Here is a 7,804-nt window from a genome sequence, read left to right on the forward strand (position 1 = left end):
GTGTAGCATCAACTGATTCAAACCTTGTATTTGCCTATTGAACAAACCTAGCCAAGTGCTTCTCCAAATCAGTTATTCGGGTTTCCAAACCTAAAATTTTGTTTTCCACTTGAGGGGCTTGTTGTTGTTATTGGAACCCCGATGGCTCCATGGTCTTCTGTGGTCCTTGATTACTCCATGAAAAGTTGGGATGATTCTTCCAACCTGAATTGTAGGTGTTGCTGTATGGATTCCCTTGAGGTCTCATTCCATTACCTACAAAGTCAACATTCTCAACTGAAGAAACATCACCAATGACGATTGGGCAATTGGAGGGAGCATGTCCTCCACCACAACCAGTGCAATTGGTCACGGCTACAACTCTATTCGAAGCTATAAGATCTAGCATCTTACTCAAACTCTCCACTTGGGCCGCCAATGAAGTTACCGCATCAATTTCATGGAGAGCGGCCACTTTTTTCTTTTCCCTAGCATTCCACTGGTAGCTATTTAACCCCATTTCCTCAATCAATTGACAAGCCTCGTCAGGGGTTTTGCTACCTAAGGTACCTCCTGCCGCCGCATCCAAGAGTTGCCTTGTACTCGTGTCCAAACCATTGTAGAAGGTTTGAACAATCATCCACTCCGGGAATCCATGTTGCGGACACTTGCACAGGAGTTCCTTGAACCTTTCCCATATCTCAAATAGAGACTCCAATTCCAACTGCATAAAGGATGAGATCTCATTCCTAAGCTTTGCTGATTTTCCGGGAGGGAAATAACAGGCTAGAAAAGCTTCTACCATCTCCTCCCATGTAGTGATTGATGATCTAGGTAATGAGTGTAGCCACTGCTTCGCTTTCCCCTTTAAGGAAAATGAGAAGGCTCTCAACTTGATGGAATCATCCATCACACAATTTATCTTCAGCATGTCACACACCTCAAGGAAGCTCTCTATGTGACTGTTTGGATCCTTATCGGCCAAACCGGTTAATTGTGCGGACTGCTTCAACATATGGATGAATGACGGTGTTAGCTCAAAATTCTTAACTGTAATTGGGGGATGCACAATACTCGATTGTGTCCCCAATACTGAAAGTCTGGCATAATCGGATAGTGTTCATTGTTGCTAATTTTGTTATGCCATGTTGTCAGATCCTTCTACTTCCAAATCAGCTGGATTAGGCTGTTCTTGTACAGGTTCTTTCCCTTTCCTTCAAAGTGTACGTTCAAGCTCAGGGTCTCCTTTAATCAATATTGATGGATTCCCTTGGGCCATAACCTGGAGCTGCACCAAAAGTAAAGAAAAAGAAAATCAGAACGATGATATAATAACAAGATATGAAATAGAATGTGTAGTGAACTAGCTAAGAAAACAAAATGAAAAGTATCTCTAAATGCCTAACTCCCAGGCAACGGCGCCAAAAACTTGACAAGGTCCCCTTGCTTATATCCCGCAAGTGCACGGATTTGTCGAAGTAATAATTCCGGGTGAGCGGGGTCGAATCAACAGGGAGTAGGGAGTAAAGACACTTAATTCAATTCTTATCTATGTGAAGTATCAACAATAATAAGTGTCGTAATGATTCAATTCTCAGAAATTAAAAGCAACAAGTAAGAGAGCAAAAGTAAGGAGGAGGCAAGGCAATCGATAAAGATGGGGTACTCGGATGATGCTTCACCTATGATAATCGCTTCAAGTGCAAGAACTCTCTATTATTCTTCCTAATCAATGCAATGGTGAGTCGTGGAAATCCTTACATACATAGTCCCGAATCTAAGGTCAACTATGCCTAACTCTATACATGTCCCGGAGGAGAAATCGAACAATCTTAACACCTCGCACTCGCATATAGTTGCAATGAGCTCTAGGAATTCCAAGTGATAAACATCCTCCTAGATTTAGACCTAACCCTTTGGTCCGGGCGGAAGGTCCCTAGGCACAATTAAGCCCTAGATACTAAGATCACCTCAATGCTTCACTCCATTACACGCGCAACTAGGCCCCAGCGGAGGTTCATCCCTTAGACCATTCACTCTATTATGGCCGCAAAGAACTCGAGGAACGGAGGTAGAATCTATCATGACATAGGGGAAAGGGGACGCTCCTGTACCTTTCGACTCACCCTCTCAACCCTCTCCAACCTAGCTTTGGCTAACGCTCGTGGTGTGTCACTTACTCACAAGGTTACCAACAAGAACTCTCAACCCTAGTGTCACTCTTGGGGAAATGTTCATATAATCAAGCCTTCAAGGTTTGAACTCAAAATAAACATCAATTTATTGAAAGCATAATAAAGAAGTTCAATGAAACGAATACATCCTAAGGTTCACAATCACCCAAGTACCCACTAGGGGTTTAACTCTCCATGGAGTTAAGTACAATCAAAGAAATTGAATGTAAAACAATGAATCCATAAAGAAACCCACTCGATGGTCGTGTCGATGGTCTTGTGGAAAGTCCTCTACTCATCGTCCAAGGATTCCTTCGTCTGGTATAGGATACGCCTCCATCGAAGCTCCCCTACCAACCTTCTTCCTAATGGAATCACGATGTCAGAGCCATAGAACCTCTCCAAAACCTTGGTCAATACCCCTCAAAACCTTAGCTGAAGCGCTCTCGCAAGTTGGGGAAAAGATGGAGAAAAGAATACCAAAATCGGGGCTGAATCGGCTTTAAATAGGGCTGGAATCATGCAACTCCACTGGATAATTTCCCCACGCCCGTGTGGATTCTCTATTTCTCTGATTTCTTGGCCGGCTGTGAACAGTGCTGCTATAGTAATTGCTACATTGCTCTGCTACAGTCTTCGACCTTAATAACTTCCCAATTCCATACTTTCATCGGGGTAACGCAAACGGGCACACGTTCATGTCGTGAATCACTTGCTTCTTCAATGATATATATGTTGGTGGGGTTCTTGTTCTTGTATGCATAAGACGGAATGCTCGAGTGTGCCTGCTTTTGTGCCCCTCCAAATGGATGTACTCACTCGAATGCGAGGAGGTTGACACACACTCTAGCATCTCACACCTGTCCTATGTCTTTGCGTTTGAACCTTAGCAAGATCTCCTCCAAAATAGGTGCATTATGATCCGCATTGGCCCATTTTCTTCTTACACGGCGTCACAACCCTACCTACATAAAAGTAACATAAAAACACACATATTAATGTAAAAAACTGAGAAAAGTAATGCTCAACATAAGGAATGAACGCTTCGCATTCATATCACACAAGCACTTATCAAGAATACACAGGGGCGTGTGGTTGCCCCTGTGAGATGGGCATGTAAATGTCTACGCCCGTGTGGAATTTCCGAACGGGCGTGTGGAACACTTGGTATTTTTCTCGGATGTCCAGAGAAGCCACAGGGGCGTGCGGCTGCCCTGTGGGTCGAGCGCACGGGCGTGGTTATTTTCCTCACGCCTGTGTGAGATCGTTAAGAGTTAGTGAGAGTTTTTTTCCTGAGAGCACCCAGGGGTGTGCTCCTGCCCCTGTGAAGCTCTCCTGTGGGGGCACGGGTGTGGGGAATTTCCACGCGCCCGTGTGGATGCACAGAATTCCAAGAGACGCGATTTTTTTCTTAAAAACCTTGTGATCCGTCTCATTCTTCATCTCCAGTCGCCTGAAAACTACTTCTGATCATCTTTTTGACCGCTCATCGTAGTTTTGGAGGATTTTGCTTCATATGTCATACTGATTTTCAATGTTTTCACATATCATACCATTTAACTCTTATTTTTTCATAGATTAAATATCTTTAATTATAAATTTTCATTTTTACAATGCATGGTGTATGTTTAGAAAGCATCTGGACGTGGTTCTAAGTTGAATTTTTGAGAGTTGTTGTTCACCCGTGCGGGACTTTCACGCCCTGCAGATCCACACTGGCGTGGGTAATTTCCACAAGCCCGTGTGGAATTCTGCAATATACTACTTTTAAGCTTCTTTGATCATTTTCTTCTTTTGTATGACACATATGGCACCTCGCGTGAAGAAGAACGAAGTAAAGCATCTCAGAGTCACCCCACCCGAGCCACTACACTTGGATTTCTCAAATCTCGAGCATCAGAGTCGATTTGATAGACTTTCTGCGCTCGGTTTTGGTCAGACTTGTTTTGTGGATTTGCAAGTGCTGAGAGATATTCAGCGGGGTGACGAGCTGGCTAATGAAATTGATGAGATGCTGGCAGTAGGAAGCTGGAGAAGACTACTGACGATCAGTGAACCAGCTTACCGCGCATTGACGCTTGAAGTTTTATCGTCTTTTGAGTTTCGGTTGATGCATGGGAGATTTGACACTACGGATGCTATACAGTTTTGGGCATTCAGACATCCATTTCCATGAGTGTGACAAGATCCCCTTGCGTATATCCCGCAAGTGCACGGGCTTGTCGAAGTAATTATCCCGGGTGAGCGGGTATCGAATCCACAGGGAGTAGGGAATAAAAATACTTAATTCGATTCTTAGCTATGTAAAAGATCAATGATAATGAGTGTGACAATGATTCAATTCTTAATAGTAAAAGCAACAAGTAAGAGAGCAAAAGTAAAGAAGGGGGTAAGGCAATCGATAAAGATGGGGTACCCGGATAATGCTCACCCTAAGATAATTGTTTCAAGTGCAAGAACCCTCTATTATGCTTCCTAATCAATGCAATGGTGAGTCGTGCAAATCCTTAATTACATTGTCCCAAATCTAAGGTCAACTATGCCTAACTCTATACATATCCCGGAAGAGAAATTGAACAATCTCAACAACTCGCACTAGCATAGAGTTGCAATGAGCTCTAGGGATTCTAAGTGATAAATGTCTTCCTTATTATAGACCTAACCATTTGGTCCAGGTGGAAGGTCCCTAACCACAATTGAGCCCTAGATACTAAGATCACCTCAACGCTCCACTCTATTATGACCGCAAAGAACTCTATTATGACTGCAAAGAACTCGAGGAACGGAGGTAGAATCTATCACGCCGGAGGGGAAAGGGGACGCTCCTGTACCTCTCTACTCACCTTCTCAACCCTCTCCAACTTAGCTTTGTCTAACTCTCGTGGTGTGTCACTCACTAACAAGGTTACCAACAAGAACTCTCAACCCTAGTGTCACTCTAGGGGAAATGTTCATACAATCAAGCATTCAAGGTTGGAACTCACAATAAACATCAATTTATTTAAATCATAATAAAGAGGTTCAAAGAAAAAATACATCCTAGGGTTCACAATACCCGAGTACCAACTAGGGGTTTAGCTCTCCATGGAGCTAAGTACAATCAAAGAAATAGAATGTAAAAGTAATGAATCCATAAAGAAACCCCCTCGATAGTCGTGTCGATGGTCTTGTGAAGATAATCCTAAAATCGGGGTTGATTCTGCTTTAAATAGGGCTGGAATCGGGCGACTACATGGGCGTGGATGCTTCACGCGCCCGTGCGGAATTTCCACACGGTTGTGGATAATTTCCACATGCCTGTGTGGATTCTCTGAACTCTTTTTTTCTCGGGCGGCTGTGAACAGTGCTGCTAAAGTGCTTGCTACAGTATCCGACCTGAATAGCTTCCCGAATCCATACTTCCTTCAGAGTAACGCAAACAGGCACACGTTCACATCGTGGATCACTTGCTTCTTCAATGATAGGCAAGTTGGTGGAGCTCTTGTTCTATGTGCATAAGTCAGAATGCTCAAGTGTGACTGCATTTGTGCCCCTCCAAATGGATGTGCTAACTCGAATACGAGAAGGTTGGCACACACTCTAGCATCTCACATCGACCTATGTCTTTGCGTTTGAACCTTAGCAAGATTTCCTCCAAAATCGGTGCATTGTAATCCACATTGGCTTCTTTCCTTCGTACTTGGCCTCACAACCCTACCTTCACGAAAGTAACATAAAAACGCAGATATTAGTGTAAAAACCTGAGAAAAGTAATGCTCAACATAAGGAATGAACGCTTCGCATTCATACCGCACAAGCACTTATCATAGTGTCACTGAGTTTTCGATTCGGACGGGCCTGTACAATATCGCTTATACAGGTATAGTGGAGTATGGACGATTACCAGTGGATTTTCCAGTATCAGTGACTCCACATCATGCGTATAAGATTCTGTATGGACATGGGGAGTATGAACCGTGGGTGTCGAAGGCCACTAGCCTATCCCAGTCGAGCTACAGGTATTTAAATGTAGTTATTAGCAGGTCTGTGTCAAGTGGAGCCGATAACACATATGCTCTGACCGAGCAGGATATTCTCTTTTTATACTCCATGGCCCGTAATGTGCCGATTCACTTGGGGTGGATATTAGCAGATATTCTAAGGTACGAGGGTCAGTCTGTGAGAGTGGGTTTAATATTTGCTGGACCCTACATTACCAGGCTCATTTTGGGAATGGGTTTGGGATATACTTTACGTGGTGCTGAGAGGATAGTTGCACCTACCCCTCTTGCGTTTGATACGATCAGGATGATTGGGTTGGTACGAAGATGTGGGCCAGGGATCTATATTCTTGCTACAGCTACCCCAGAGATCGCCAGGAGCGAAGGAGTTACTGCGGAGGGTTCCCCGCAGATTCCCAGACCTCCCGCAGCACAGGGTCCTCGAGCTTATGATTGTATTGAGAGGCATGAGAGCGTTATGAGAGAGATTCAGACTGAGATTGCAAAGCTCCGCGCTATACAGTCAGCTCAGTATACAGATCTTATGGCCCGGTTCGACTTTCTACGAGATCTATTGAGATCCAGACCCTCAGTTCCTCTGGCACCCTCATCCTCTACCCCGGCACCGGTGGACCCACCATTTGCGTCTTCACCAGCAGCAGCAGTAACACCGGAGCTCGAGGGCAACACTGACATTTGACTTTTATTTTTTTTCTTTTATGCATTTTATTTTAGACTTGTTTATTCAGAAAGAATTCTCCTTCTGAATTTATTTTCATTTTGCATCACGAGTTGTATTCATTATCTATCTTTTATATATACTTGAGATTTATGCTCACACATCTTTTTTATATGCTCACATAGACGTTTCATAGTTCACACATCTTTTTTATTATTCTTGATTGATATATGCTCACATAGACAATGGCGGTTCACCTTAGTTACAAGGATTTTATTCTTGAGTTTAGGAGAATTTCTAACATTAAATGTTTTCATGCTCCAGTTCTTGCTTGAATTTATAGGAATTTTTGGCCGATTTACACTTAGTGCACTACTCACTCTTTAAACTCTTTTGGAAACTCAAGATTGATGTTAAAGGGACTAGTTATAGTTGTTTCTTGTGTTAAATTCTGAAAAAAAAAATAAAAAAAAAATGTTTTATTGTTTATTTGTGCTTGTTGGGTGAAAGAGCTACCACCTATGAAGTATGAAGCTACTCTCATAAGTTGGATACTAGCTATGCCCTAATGAGAGAAAGAGCTATCTCATAGGATGAGTGAAAACTACCACTCCGGTAGAAAGAGCTACCACCTCGAAAGTGTGAAAAGCCACCTTAGCGGCCGCTTTGGAGAGGGCTACCTTAGAGGATGTGTGAAGCTACTACCATCTTTGAAATTGTTGCCACTTTTGTAGATAAATAAATCCCTTGTACTTAGAACTTTGAGGAGTATACTTCGGGTTGACTTGAGTGAGTTCACGCACGTACACGATTTTGGGTTTTTGTTTCCTTTTTGATTCAAGTTTTTAGCTAGGTCATTGTTTTTTCGTATTTAGTGTTGAAATTTCCCTCACTTGTAGAATGCCCTCTTTGTATACTTTGGTGAACTTAAGGCCAAGCACTTTTAATATTTTCTTCATTGATGCACATAACATTTTAATTTTTGCTTGAGG

General features: G+C 42.9%; 1 non-coding gene across 1 annotated transcript; it reads left to right on the forward strand.

Moving 5' to 3' along the window:
* The first annotated feature begins 629 nt into the window (after positions 1–629).
* LOC120271183 lies at positions 630–736 on the forward strand. Its single transcript, XR_005539805.1, has one exon. It is a non-coding gene; the product is annotated as a small nucleolar RNA R71 (small nucleolar RNA).
* The last annotated feature ends 7,068 nt before the right edge of the window (positions 737–7,804 follow it).

The sequence above is a fragment of the Dioscorea cayenensis genome, chromosome 10 (genome assembly GCF_009730915.1).
Source record: "Dioscorea cayenensis subsp. rotundata cultivar TDr96_F1 chromosome 10, TDr96_F1_v2_PseudoChromosome.rev07_lg8_w22 25.fasta, whole genome shotgun sequence".
Classification (NCBI taxonomy): Eukaryota; Viridiplantae; Streptophyta; class Magnoliopsida; order Dioscoreales; family Dioscoreaceae; genus Dioscorea; species Dioscorea cayenensis.